This window comes from Giraffa tippelskirchi, chromosome 1 (genome assembly GCF_054371585.1).
Source record: "Giraffa tippelskirchi isolate mGirTip1 chromosome 1, T2T-mGirTip1v1.2.pri, whole genome shotgun sequence".
Lineage (NCBI taxonomy): Eukaryota > Metazoa > Chordata > Mammalia > Artiodactyla > Giraffidae > Giraffa > Giraffa tippelskirchi.
In genome coordinates, this window is record NC_137275.1 from 159,439,831 (window position 1) to 159,454,582 (window position 14,752).

The window sequence follows — 14,752 nt, forward strand, 5'->3', positions numbered from 1 at the left end:
TTTGGACCTATTTTTTTAAATTTAGGCGTTCAAATTTTTATTTGGAAGGGATGAGTGCTAGCTTACTCTGTCATTTAACTTGTATAAAATTTAATGTATTTTTAAATATTAGAATAAATATGGACCGCAACATTGTAAATCAGCTATACTTCAATAACAAATTAAAATAACCATGGATAAGGTTGGATATTTGAAAACTAATTTTGACTTTCAGGCTGGACAACTTCAGGTTATATCCTTCAGTCTTCTGAAGGCACAGGCTTAGGCACTTGTTAAGAGTGCCAAGAAATTCCTACTGGACCTACAGAGCTAGAATATTGTGAACTCCTACTTAGCAGGGATTTCTTTTTTAGTCTCACTGTGTTGGGCTGTATTTGTTTTTCATTCAGCCATCAACCCTACTGAGTGCCTACCAGGAGTCAGAGGCTGTGCCAGGTGCTGATCAATCTTTGGCAAATAAAATAGATGTGTCATTACCCGCTGGAATCTAAGATTTAATTGCTATCAGTAATTGGCAATTGACTGATTCTAATACTGTGTGAATATAACATTCCCTCCCCCTTTCTCTTATAAAGCAGTGACTTTTCAGTGATGATTAACTGACTGATGAAAAACTATGCATGAAGGCAATTTGCCCAAGGCCTTTCCATGCTATACACCTGGCCTTGGTTGCCACATGCCTAGTTTGAAAATTAACTACATGGTAGAAATATTTCCTGCTTTCATCATTCAAATTGTGACAATATTCAGGCTTTTTAAATTGAAATGTTTTTGAGGTAATTATGGATACATATGCACTTGTAAGAAATAATACAGAAATGTCCGTGTGTGTGTGTGTGTGTGTGTTTGTATATAATTGTATTGCTTGTTCTTGTATTCACCACCATTGTCAAGATACTGAGCATTTACAACATCCCAAGTTTCTCTCCTATTTCCTCTTTGTAGTCATATACTCTTGCCTCCCATCCCTCTATCCTTAACCTTTTTGGTATTAATCTGTCTTCTTTTTTTTTTAATTTCTTTTTTTCTTTCTTTGCTTCATTCTTTCTTTGAATATGCTGGGTGTTTGCTGCTGTGTGTGGACTTTCTCTCATTGCAGGGAGCAGGGGCTAGTCTCTACTTGAGGTGTGTGGGCTTCTCATTTGTGGTGGCTTCTTCTGTTGCAGACCATGGGCTCTAGAGCATGCAGACTTCAGTAGTTGTGCATGGGTTTAGTTGCCCTGAGGCATGTGGAATCTTCACAGACTAGGGATTGAACTCTTATCACCTGCATTGACAGAAGGATTCTTAACCACTTGGACCACCAGGGAAGTCTAATCTGTATTGCTAGAAATTTTTTCAGCTAAAAATGTTACATAAATGCAATTATGCAGCATGTCACTTCTTTGGGTTGGCTTTTTTAACTCAGTGTAATTCACTGAAAATCCATTTAATTTTTTTTGTGTGTGAAAGGGCTTCCTAGGTGGCTCAGGAGTAAAGAATCCACTTGCCAATACAGGAGATGCAGCTTTGATCCCTGGGTCAGGAAGATCCCCTGGAGGAGGAAATGGCAACCCACTTCAGTATTCTTGCCTGGAGAAACCCATGGAGAGAGGACTGTAGCCTGGCGGGTTATAGTCCATAGGGTCGCAAAGAATTGGACATGACTGAGCATGTACACATGCACATGCATCAATAACTTACTCTTTTTAATTTCTGAATAATACTGTATAATAGTCTACACTTTCTATAACCATTTACCTGGTGAAGGACATTTAGACTGATTCCAGTTTGGGGCTATCACAAAACTGCTATGAACATGTGTATACGGGTTTATGTATGGATATAAGTTTTCATTTCTCTAGATAAACAATTGTACAATTTCTGGATCATATAATGACTCTATGTTTGGTTTTATATGAAACTACTGAAGTGTTTTTTACCATCGCTATAACATTTTACATTTCTACCAGTAATATATGAGTGATCCAATTTCCCCATAGTTGTGTCAGCACTTGTTGTTACCACTTTTTTTTTATTTTAAACCTTTCTGATATGCAAGTAGTGATATCTAGTAGTTTTGATTTGCATTTTCCTGGTCACTAATGATGTTGAAATCTTTTCATGTGCTTCTTTGCCATCTTCTGTGAAATATCTGTACATCTCTTTTCCCATTTTCTAGTTGGACTATTTGTTTATTATGTTAATTTTGAGTTTTAAAAATATTTATATAAGCTTTTATTAACTTTTCATTGAATATGCATTTGCAGACATTTTCTTTCAACATAGCTTATCTTTCCATTCTCTTTCTATGGGTTTTTTCTAAAAGTTGTGTAGTTTTATGTTTTACACTTAGGCTTATGATCCATTTTGAGTTAATTTTGTAAAAGGTATGAGGTTTAGGTCAAAATTCATTTTTTTGTGCGGATACCCATTTGTCTATGGTATTCCAGCACCATTTGTTGAAAAGGCTACCCGTCCTCCACTGAATTGCTTTTGTACCTTTGTCAAGTATCAGTTGAACATATTTGTGTGGTCTAATTTATGGGTTCTCCATTGTATCATTGATATCATTGTATCAGTGGTATCATTGATCAATGTGTCTATCCTCTCATCAGTATCACATTGTCTTGATTATTGCAGCTATGGAGTAAGGCCTAATATAGAGTGATTCTTCTTTTATTTTTCTTTGTTAGGACTGTTTTAACTTTTCTAGGGCCTGTGCCTTTCCTGTCAAATTTGAGTGAGATATGGAAATCTCACTTCCGTTTAAGTTTTGTTACTTTCCCCAATTTCAAATACCATTGTCTTAGGATGAGTATTATAATTTTTGTTTTAATCATCAAGTATGATTTGTAAAACCCATCAATAAATTATAATCTACTGTATATAGCAATATTTCTACTTTTCCATTCTATCTTCTTCCTTCTTAATGCACTAGAATTCCTTATTTTAACATTTCCTTTATGTTTGAAGAAATGTCTTCAATCAATCATTGAAGGGTAAGGTCTGCTAGCATCAAATTCTTCATTATTCTGTATCTGAAAATGTTTCTTATTTTCCCTTTATTGCTAAAGGATAGTTTCTCTGGATATAGAATTCTTAGTCAACCGTTCTTTCATTTCACACTAGAAACCACTTTGTTCTGTCCTCCATGGTTACAGATGAAAAATCCACTGTCAGTTTAAACTGATATTTATATGTAAGTAGTATATCCTTTCTCTCTGGCTGCTTTCAATATGTTTTTCTTTATCTTCAGTTTCCAAATTTTTAATTATGATGTGTCTTAGTGTGGGATGTTTCTAGGTCCATTCTCTTTATTGTCACTATGCTTCTTGGACCTGTGGGTTTGTGTGTTTTTCTACATTTGGGAAGTTTTTAGCCATTATTTCATCATATCCTCTTTCAGCCACATTCTCCTTCTCTCCTTCTGAAACTTGGATGGTACAAATGCTGGATCTTTTGTTACTGTTCCACACATCCCTGTGACTCTGTTGGTTATTTTTTTCAGTATGTTTTCTCTTTTTGTTGAGATTGGGTAACTTCTCTTATTCTGTCTTCAAGTTCACTGATTCTGTCCTCTCTTGTCTCTATTATTGAGTCTATCCAGTTAGTTTTTAAATTTCAGTTACTTTGTTTTTCATATAGCATTTTCTATAGTTTCCACTTGATTCTTTTTTATACTTTCTATTTATTTCCTGATATTTTCTAATTTTTCACTTGTGAGAAAATTTATAGTTTATTAAAGCATATTAATGATAACTGCTTTAAAATCCTTTTTAGATGATTCCAGCATCTGACCCATCTGATTTATTTTGGTATTGGCAATAGTTGCTTATCTTTTTTTACTCAAGTTGTAATTTCCTTGTTTCTGGATTGATAGGTGATTTTTTATTAGATCGAGGACATTTTGTCTATGATGTTCAGAAACTCTAGATGCTATTTCGGTCTTTTATTTTAGCAGTCACCCTGTTTAGGTTTAGCGTGTGGTGTTTGCCTACTTTAATAGGCAAAGTTTAATATTTTGAGCCTTTGTGGTGCTATTTTGTTGGTTCAGATTACCTGGTGCCACAGAGGCTCCCACTGGTCCCTGTCAGTTCTGCCTAAGGGGCAGAAAAAGTTTCATCTCCAGATGTCGCTCACTGGGGGACGTGTGTGGTAGGTTTCCCCTATGAGTGTTTCCAAGTAGAAGAGGAGAGTATCAGCCTCATGGGGACAAAGAGGATTTCCAGATTGGATCACTTGCTGTATCTGGATCCCTCTTATTGGTTCCACTTGCCTACTTCAGTATCGAATTTAAAAGTGTATAAATAGGCTCTTTCTTAAAGATTTTCCCTTCTTTGGTCTCTTTATTATAAGTGCTGATATCACAGTTCTTAATGCATTTCTGGGCCTCATTTCACCCTTGCTTATTGGGGCAGAAGTTCCATTGAAATTAGTTGTGTGTTGAGTTAAGTAAGTAGCATTAGACCTACAGGACCTTCCCTACTCAGGGTGATGTGTAATAATCTGCTAACTCAGCCTACTGTGCCTTTGATTGTGTGTGTTCTATTGAATCTGGTCCTGTTTGCTCACCTACCACTCTCCCCCAGGCCGTAGTGCAGCCTGACTGAGGTACATTAGTTGTCCCTTCCTGGTCTATGCAACAGGCATTACCTTGTTGACCAGTTATCACATTTTATTGAACACTGAGCCTGATCTAAAGATTTACTTAATATTTCATTGGGAGACCCATCTTGTGCCTCAAAATATGGCTAGCTGTGAGAAATAGCTTATGTTAATTGGAAACTCAATGGTACATACGGTATTGGAGATGAAAGGTCACATTGTGGATTAATGGTGAAATCACTCACCTAGAACCATATATCCTGAAATGCAAAGTGAAGTGGGCCTTAGGAAACATCACTACAAACAAAGCTAGTAGAGGTGATGGAATTCCAGTTGAGCTATTTCAAATCCTAAAAGATGATGCTGTGAAAGTGCTGCACTCAGTGTGCCAGCAAATTTGGAAAACTCAGTAGTGGCTACAGGAATGGAGAAGGTCAGTTTTCATTCCAATCTCAAAGAAAAGCAATGCTAAAGAATGTTCAAACTACCACACAATTGCACTCATCTCACATGCTAGCAAAGTAATGCTCAAAATTCTCCAAGCCAAGCTTCAACAATACGTGAACTGTGAACTTCCAGATGTTCAAGCTGGATTTAGAAAAATGCAAAGGAACCAGAGATCAAATTGCCAACATCCATTGGATCATTGAAAAAGCAAGAGAATTCCAGAAAAGCATCTGCTGCTGCTGCTAAGTCACTTCAGTCATGTCTGACTCTGTGCGACCCCATGGACAGCAGCACACCAGGCTCCTCTGTCCACAGGATCCTCCAGGCAAGAATACTGGACTGGGTTGCCATTTCCTTCTCTCTAGAAAAGCATCTACTTTTGCTTTATTGATATATAATTCCCTGGTGGCTCAGACAGTAAAGCATCTGCCTCCAATGCGAGACACCTGGGTTCACTCACTGGATCAAAGATCTCCTAGAGAAGGAAATGGCAACCCACTCCAGTATTCTTGCCTGGAAAACCCCATGGATGGACGAACTTGGTAGGCTACAGTCCCTGAGGTCGCAAAGAGTTGGACAAGACTGAGCAACTTCACTTTGCCTTTCTTTTGCTTTATTGACTATGCCAAAGCCTTTGACTGTGTGGATCACAATAAACTGTGGAAAACTCTTCAAGAGATGGGAATGCTAGACCACCTGACGTGCCTCCTGAGAAATCTGTATGCAGGTTAAGAAGCAACAGTTAGAACTAGACGTGGAACAACAGACTGGTTCCAAATAGGGAAAGGAGTACATCAAGGCTGCATATTGTCACCCTGCTTATTTAACTTATATGCAGAGCACATCATGCATGTGAAATGCCAGGCTGAATGAAGCACAAGCTGGAATCAAGATTGCCGGGAGAAATATCAATAACTTCAGATATGCAGATGACACCACCCTTATGGCAGAAAGCGAAGAAGAAATAAAGAACCTTGTGATGAAAATGAAAGAGGAGAGTGAAAAAGTTGGCTTAAAATTCAACATTCAGAAAACTAAGATCATGGCATCTGGTCCAATCAGTTTAGTTTGGTTTAGTTCAGCTGCTCAGTTGTGTCCAACTGTTTGTGACCCCGTGGACTGTAGCATGCCAGGCCTCCCTGTCCATTACCAACTCCCAGAGTTTACCCAAACCCATGTCCATTGAGTCCGTGATGCCACCCAACCATCTCATCTTTTGTTGTCCCCTTCTTCTCCCACCTTCAATCTTTCCCAGCATCAGGGTCTTTTCAAATGACTCAGCTCTTCTCAACAGGTGGCCAAAATATTGGACTTTCAGCTTCAACATCAGTCCTTCCAATGAACACTCAAGACTGTTTTCCATTAGGATTGACTGCTTTTATCTCCTTGCATTCCAAGGGAATCCCATGAGTGTTCTCCAACACCACAGATCAAATGCATCGATTCTTTAGCATTCATCTTTCTTTATGGTCCAACTCTCACATCCATACCTGACTACTGAAAAACAATAGCTTTGACTATACAGACCTTTGTTGACAAAGTAATGTCTCTGCTTTTTAATATGCTATCTAGGTTGGTCATAGCTTTTCTTCCAAGAAGCAAGCATCTTTTAATTTCATGGCTACAGTCACCATCTGCAGTGATTTTGGAGCCCAAGAAAAGGAAGTCAGTCACTGTTTCCACTGTTTCCCCATCTATTTGCCATGAAGTGATGGGACCAGATGATCTTTGTGTTTTGAATGTTGAGTTTTAGCCAGCTTTTTCACTCTTCTCTTTCACTTTCATCAAGATGCTCTTTAGTTCCTCTTTGTTTTCTGCCTAAGGGTGGTGTCATCTGCATTATTGATATTTGTTATTGATATTTCTCCCGGCAATCTTGATTCCAGCTTGTGCTTCATCCAACCTGGCATTTCACATGATGTATTCTGCATGTAAGTTAAATAAGCAGGGTGACAATATACAGCCTCATGTACTCCTTTCCCAAGTTGGAACCAGTCCATTGTTCTATGTCTGGGTTCTAACTGCTGCTTCTTGACCTGTATATAGGTTTCGTGGAAGGAAAGTAAAGTGGTCTGGTATTCTCATTTCTTTAAGAATTTCCCCACAGTTTGTTGTGATCCACACAAACTCCGCACAAACTTTGTTGGGATTTCTTACAGGAAAGCAAATCTTTCTTTCTTTGCTAAAATGTTTATTACTTGAAAGATCTCTTGCTGTTACTAGTTGACATAATTTATTAAAAAGAATAGTGAACTTGGTGGTAGCTGATGTGTATCCATAAAATCTGTGGTAGAAGATAATATTCTAGAGAAGAACATACATTTGCCTTCTGGCCTCAAACATCCATGTACCAGAAATTAGTGCCTTGCAATTAATGATCCCTAAAATTGTGAAATTCTTTTTCTGACACAAGAATTATATTTAATTTTGATTAAAATTTTGAGGAAGAATTTTCTGAGTGAATTAAGCTCTATGTGTAGGGAGTGTACCAAATACAAGAGAATGTTTTTTATTGCCTGAGAGGCCTTAATCATGGCTCTTCACCTTGATTTTGACTCTGATTTTTTCTAGTTTAGGAGAGTTTGGCTCCTGTTTCATTCCTGATGATATTTAAGATCCAGTGACCCTATAGTGACCCAGGCCTTGATTGTCATACCTTCTTTCTGGCTGGCTACCTGAAGGCTTCTGTAGATGACAGGAAAAATAAGGGAAGTTAGGATGAAAGCCAATTTCCTTTCTGTTTCTGAGAGAAGTCTTGGTAAAGAAAAGAGTTTGAAACTATCCATTGGTTAAATACGTCAGTGGATATAGATTATTTTTGCCAGGTTTAGCCCTTCTGTCTAACCAAAACATGAAAGAATCTTATATATTTATTAGTTTGTGCTTATTTAGACATTAAATTTATAAAGCATCTTTTCCTGCATTCGTAAAGGACCCCACTTTATCAGCAAGAAAAGAAAAACAAGAAACTTCTCCTTTGTTTTCCGTCATGGGCCACTTGTTAAAGAGGAATGCAGTCAGACATATAAACATTGTAATATGTAGCAGAACATTTGATCTTTACAAGTCAGAATGGCTAGAGCAGTAACAAGCTGTGTGGAACCTGGCAGAGTAACCATGACTTTGCTAGGGTAGGGGACCTGGGGGAGAGATGAAGTCTCCATGCCAAGATCACCCTGGATAGGAGCCGTATTTAATATGAAGGAGGGAGAAGAGAGACAAAAAGAGGCAGTGTGGTCAGTTGATTCATGTCTTAATTTATGCAGCTGTGTAGGGGAAAAAAGTGAAGTAAAGGTACCCCATGCTGATACAGGAAGGGCATATCATGGGAAAGAGTATATTTTGGAATGTCATGTTCTTTTCTGTTCTCTGCTTTAGCAAGTAAATACAATAGCACTACATGGAAACAGCAAAGGAATTAAAACGTGCCACTCTGAAAGCCTTAATAAAATCAGACAGACCAATCCAGGATTTTTTTTTTTTAAGTGCCAGCAATTAGTTTGTATGTAGAATAAGATTAAAGTTGTTCCATGATTTCCTCCCTCCCTCTGTGAAAAAATGCAGAGCTCAGAGCCTACCAGAAACCTCTAGAAACTTTTGAGATATCTCTCAGGGTTTTGAATGTCCTTCTGTGAAAGAATTTGCCAGCAAGTGGCTGGGCCTTCACCTGGGAAGGATATGTCTTCTGGCCCCGCCTGGTTAGGGGATATGATACAAGACATCTCATGACAAGTATTAGCTTATGTGATGCCTCCCACAGGCCCAGAAAACCAGACCGTCACATCACAGTCCCTAACCAGGGTTCCTGGGGTGGACCTAAGTTTGTTGTAAACCATGGATAGCCAGGTTCTCTTACAGAGTCTCTTGTTAGAAAACCTCCAAGAAATATGAATATGCTAGCTTCTATCCATCTGCCCATCTACCCAATCCTCCATCCAATGAAATTTGAATTCCTTGTTCATTCAGAGTGTTGGGAAGATCTTTGTACTAACTTTATTAAAGTCATCAAGAAGCCACAGACAGCCTTGGATTTTGCTCTCAGGTCACCTCTGTTGCAGTGCTCTGTTAGTGACCAAAGAAAGAGTTCTAGCCCTCTCCCCGAAAGTACTGCACCCATTAACTATCAGTGAGACACATTTTCAAAAGAGCATGTAAGGTTAGTCTCTACATACTTTTTTATTTTCCAGAATGATAAATATCCTGATAAACTGACAAAGTAATAAGTATATGACTCCAAAGCAGCCCTAAAATGGACAAACAGCTCTTCACACATCTCGGGAAGCAGAATTGTACCCAGGCAAACAGGACAGAAATCTCCTTGGCTTCAGTGCTTTGTCTCAGCCACTTGTAGGTGAGCCTGGGCAAAACAGCAGGTCTTTGGAATTTGACTTTTAATTGTTTGTCCCTCCTCTTCTTTCCATTTTATCTCTGCATTTTGATCCGTGGGCTGCTGCTCTTTCGGGTCTCTAGTTATCCAGTGCCATTTGTTTTATTTGCCCCTTTCCAAAACGACTCTGACACCAGCCCTTTTGCCTTCTTGACTGATAAGCATTTATTCCGCATAGTTTCCATGTGTTGCCTCCTACTACTTGCATTTTAATCTTTTTCTTTCAAGTGGAAATGAAAGTCAAGATCCCAGGGACACTAGTAGGTGTTTCTTTCCAGAAATGATTCCACAGTGGGCTAGCTTTCACTGTTGAGTATCCTAAAAGTTTCCTATGACTTCCTACTCTATAAGGTCAACTTGTGTCCCCTGTTCTTCCACTGCAACTAGGCCACTTCTCACCCTCCCCTCACCTCATGCACACTGAAAGTGCCTGCTCAGCCCTGCCTTTGCCCACGGTGGTGAACTTTCTCTTTTATTTCCTGCCCTAACAAATTGTTCAAGGCCTCCTTAGTCCTAACTGCTCCGTGATCTTTATGTTGTTGTTGTTTAGTCTCTCAGTTGTGTCCGACTCTTTAAAACCCCATGAACTGCAGCACACCAGGCTTCCCTGTCCCTCACCATCTCCTGGAGTTTGCTCAAACTCATGTCCATTGAGTTGGTGATGCCATTCAACCATCTCATCCTCTGTCGTGCCTCTCTCCTCCTGCCTTCAATCTTTCCCAGCATCAGAGTCTTTTCCAATGAGTTGGCTCTTCACTCATAGTATTGGCCAAAGTATTGGAGCTTCAGCTTTTCAGCATCAGTCCTTCCAATGAATATTCAGGGTTGATTTCCTTTAGGATTGACTGGTTTGATCCTTATGATCTGCTGTCTACTCCCAATTCATGCCTCCAAAGAGCCTCTGTATTGATGAGGAAGAGGAACCAACATGTAAATTTGACCCCATCTCCCTAATCTCTCTGGAGGCCCTGGAGAGAAACGAAGTAATAGTAATGAAGAGATAAATTCTTGGACCTGCCTGGAAATTCAAGAAATCTAAAGTTAGAATTAAATTGTACCTCACTCATCAGAATTAATTTTGACCCCTTTGAAGTATGAAGATTTCTCATGTAAAATAACCTTACACAAGGCAATTTTTAATAAGATACACCTGGACCAATAATTTTTACATCTCATATCTTCATATTCTTGAGATATTCCTTCTTTATGCATTATTTAAGTACTTTTTATATGTGGCCATATTGACTGAGTATACTTTTTTGAGATTAACCTTTTTCTACTAAATTGTAAATTCTGTGAGAATAATGACCCTGCCTTTTTATTGTACATTGTCCCTAACTCTACTCACTGCTCTTCCTGTGAATGCAGAAATAGAGTATGATGTCTCTTAGTGTCACTAACTCTGCTGATTTTATGTTCAATATGCCATCAAGATGCATGTTCGAATCGCGTTTTTCAATTTTGGAACCAGCAGTAGATGCCTGGAGCTAATTATATTCCGTCTAAGGAACAGGATATAAGTGGCAACCCACTCCAGTATTCCTGCCTGGAGAATCCCATGGAGAGAGGAGCCTGGCGGGCTACTATCCATGGAGTCGCAAAGAGTCAGACAGGACTGAGTGACTAACACTTTCACTTTAAGGAACAGGACAGAGAGGAGATAAGGACAGAAGAAGTGGAAGGAGTTTGGGGTAAAAAAAGCAAGGGTATTTTGCAGAACTTTTCATCCCATAGAGAGATAGTGAATGTCTCCTATATGTCAGGACCTCTGCTAGTAACTAGGAGTAGTACAACTATAATCAATATACACAAGATGTCTGCTTTCATGGAGCTTGCAGCCCTCTGAGAGAGGCTAATATAATACAGATTTATTTACTTAAAATGAATTAAGAGTCGCAAAATAAAAGTAAAATGGTGCTTTGAGAGTATTTTAGGAGTAGGGGATTCTACTGAAGAGCTTCACTGAGAGATTCATCAAGATTCGACTGGCCTTAAACTAATCTGAAGTGCTTTTTTCTCAGCATCAGTGAGAAACACCATTCTCATGTCAGGAAGAATTTTCCAGGCCCAGGAACCAATGGCATATTTATAGCCTCTTTGACGTCAACTTGTCAAGCAGCATCTTTAACACAGCCTGCTCCACAGAAACATCTCACACTCATTGCAGGCTGTGGCAGCACTGAAGCCAAACATTCTGTGGTCTCCATTTCAGCAGAGCAGGGGATGCTGGGAGTCAGTCCACCCAGAGCACACTGTTAGCACAAGTGTCTCAAGTAAGCCGAAAGACAACAGCAGCTCTGATTCCCTGGAGTCTGGAGATACTTCTCTGGCCAACTGGCCTCATATGTAAACCTCTAACCTTGGAACTGGTTGTTGGTAACTGATTGAGAGGCTTAATTCTATGGTCTCATTGTATTTTTTAAATAGTGATGATGACATACAATTTTTTTAGACTCTTAATACACCTCCAAGGGTAAACTGTTAGAATTTTTTCCAAATAATAGCATATCAGGTCTAACCAGCAGGAGTGTGATGGTGCTTGTTATTGGGACACTGCATGTTACAGAAATGTGTGCAAAAAAAAAAAAAAAGAGGATATATTATGCTGCAGAAGAATGATGTTATTCACAAATGAAAGCTCAAACAGAATATTAAAATGAAGGCTATGAAGAAAAGATAAAGAGAAGGTGAGCCTTGGTTATATAGCTAACTGGACCTTGGAATTCAGCCAAACAAGTTTCTACCACTGCCTTACTTGAATTAGCTCCCAGTAACAATCAAAGTGATTTGATTTAATGTACAATTCCACATAGGAAAACTCAGGATAAGAAATTATATCATGTTCATTATGAAAAATCAAAATAGCCCATAGCACATCTGTAAGCTCAATGTCAGTTTTCTCTGTGCAGGGAGGGAACTGTGTTCATGTGGCAATACTTTCTTTAGTCACCTCAGATCTTTTGTTCTGAGGAATAGGGCCATTTTTTGGCTTTCCTTGATGAGTTTCTGAAACCTCCATCAAGCATAATTGCTTCTAAATGGACTAGCACTCCAAGTCATAACCCATGTGAGATCTGGAATTAGGAGGGAGTGGCTGGTTCAGTGTGTCAGGAAGGGCTCTGTTGAGGAGGTGACATTTGTGCTGCATGTTTGAAGACATGCAAGTTATGCTCAGAGCACAGAGGTGGACAAGAAGAATTTTCTCTGCAAGAGGGAGCAGTATGTGGTAAAGCACAGAGATGCAATATCTGTAGGAAAGAGCTGTTAGGGGTGCCTAAAAGAGAAGATCATGGCAGCAAGAGGTGGGTGAGGGGGATGTGCCAGCTTCATGTGCTTTCTTCAAGACTTTCTCCTGAAAGAAATGAAGATAAATGCAGCCTTTTAAAGTAGTCAAATGATGCAATCACATTTATTTTTCAGGGAATTCTGATGGCAAGCAAGAAACCAAAGACAGTAAGAGATATCATGCAGCCAGTGTAGGAGATGCTGAAAAACCAAGGTGTTATGTGGCAATGGGGAATGCAGGTGGGAACAAGGTGAAGAGGAACTTAGGAGAAGCTGGGTCAGAACCTTTATCTGGGGAGATACACTGTGTTCATTGTAGGAGGTCAGATACTGAGAATAGTTGTAGGAGCTGTAGTCACCTATGACTTGCAGCCCCTTTTAGTCCTTGGGACTTGGAATCTGAATTTTTCCCTTCAGCTGCAAGACTGACAGAATTTATTTGAGGTTTTTTGTGCAGTTGGCACTATGCTAATAATCCCACTGGTGCTATATAATTATGTCTTTATTGCAGAGCTACCATGTAAATATTAATGTTATCGCCATTGTATGGATGAGGAAATTGAGGCCCAAAAAGCTGCATAGTTTTACCAGGGCTTCAACCCTGAGTTCAGACTCTAGAGCCCATTGTCTCAGTTCAGTTCAGTTCAGTTACTCAGCTGTGTCTGACTCTCTGCAACCCCATGGACTGCAGCATACCAGGCTTCCCTGTCCATCACTAACTCCTGGAGCTTGCTCAAACTCATGTCCATTGAGTCAGTGATGCCATCTAATCATCTCATCCTCTGTTGTCCCCTTCTCCTCCTGCCTTCAATCTTTCTTGAAAGCAAGAGCCCATTGTCTACCCCGCCCCCACCATACCCCCTGCCTAATAGAAAGATTTCTTGGTTTCCCCATAGGTATATAAAAACAGAAAGTTCCAAATAGAACCTCCTGTCTCCTGATTGCATCTCTCCATTCTCCTCTATTTTTTTACCTTATTAATGACAATACTCTTTTCTTTTACTCATTTTTCTAGTTTTACTGAAACTCTGCCTTTTCTGTCTCCCTCTTGTCCATTCCAGTTAGTCACCACCCCCAAACAGTTTCTCCTTCTATATGGGAGAAAAACCAGCCTTGCCTCTCAAACCCCCTATTCCTTATAAGTGCTTTGCAGTCTGTGAATTCCTGTCTCTCTTACCTTCTCCATTGGATTGTAAACTCCTTACAGGTAGGGACTGTGTTGTATGCATTTTTTCATGCCTTTTTGTCTTCTAACATTCACTGTATCTTAGCAGTAGTAGAAGTGTATAATCCATTTACTAATTGATTTAGTCAAGAGAGCCTGTAACTATATAATGAAACTTTAATTGTGCTTAACTATTTGTTTATTTTTGTGTTAACCTAAATTGTGAGTATAGTTGGGGGTGTGTGCGCTACAGAATAGCCACCTCTAACTAGAGAACAGTGGGTTAGACCGAGTTGAGGATTGGTTTACAAAAGGGCAGATTTCTGTGGGAAAAACATTTGGACTTCATCTGTGACTCAAGTGTTAGGCAGTTTCAAGATCCAGTATGGTGTATGAAGTGCTACAAAGTTCCAAAGCCAAGCAGCTCTCTCCTCCATGTCTTTACTCAATGTCAGTTACACTTGCCAACTTAAGGAGACATAAGTTGTATTACCAGACTATCCCCAGAAGAGGATCTGTTCTCTTTTTCCTCTCATATTCTTCATTCACCTTACATTTTAAACTTGCATGTGTCATAGTCTGGGTTTTTAATTAAGAAGGGAAGTGAATTTCATATTAAGTTACTTTAAAATTTCCAAATGTTATTTTCATAATGAAATAACCCGTTTTATCTACAAGTGAAATTTTAGTTTTCTCAACTTTTCTCTCCTGTATCTAATGATCATTTTAAATCTGTCATCACATGATCTCCATTGCTGCCTTCCCTGTCATGTTTGAAAATGTCTATGTTAGTGTCCACTGGCATGGTTCAATGTTCTGCTCAACTATTAGAATCATGGTCAGGATATGGGTCTATGCTGTATTTCATTCTGTAAAACTTC

General features: G+C 39.1%; 1 protein-coding gene across 27 annotated transcripts in view; it reads left to right on the plus strand.

Annotated features, from left to right (window-relative positions):
- GLIS3 (GLIS family zinc finger 3) overlaps positions 1 to 14,752 on the plus strand; it is a 674,355-nt gene that overhangs the window by 496,347 nt on the left and 163,256 nt on the right. The window lies entirely within an intron of this gene.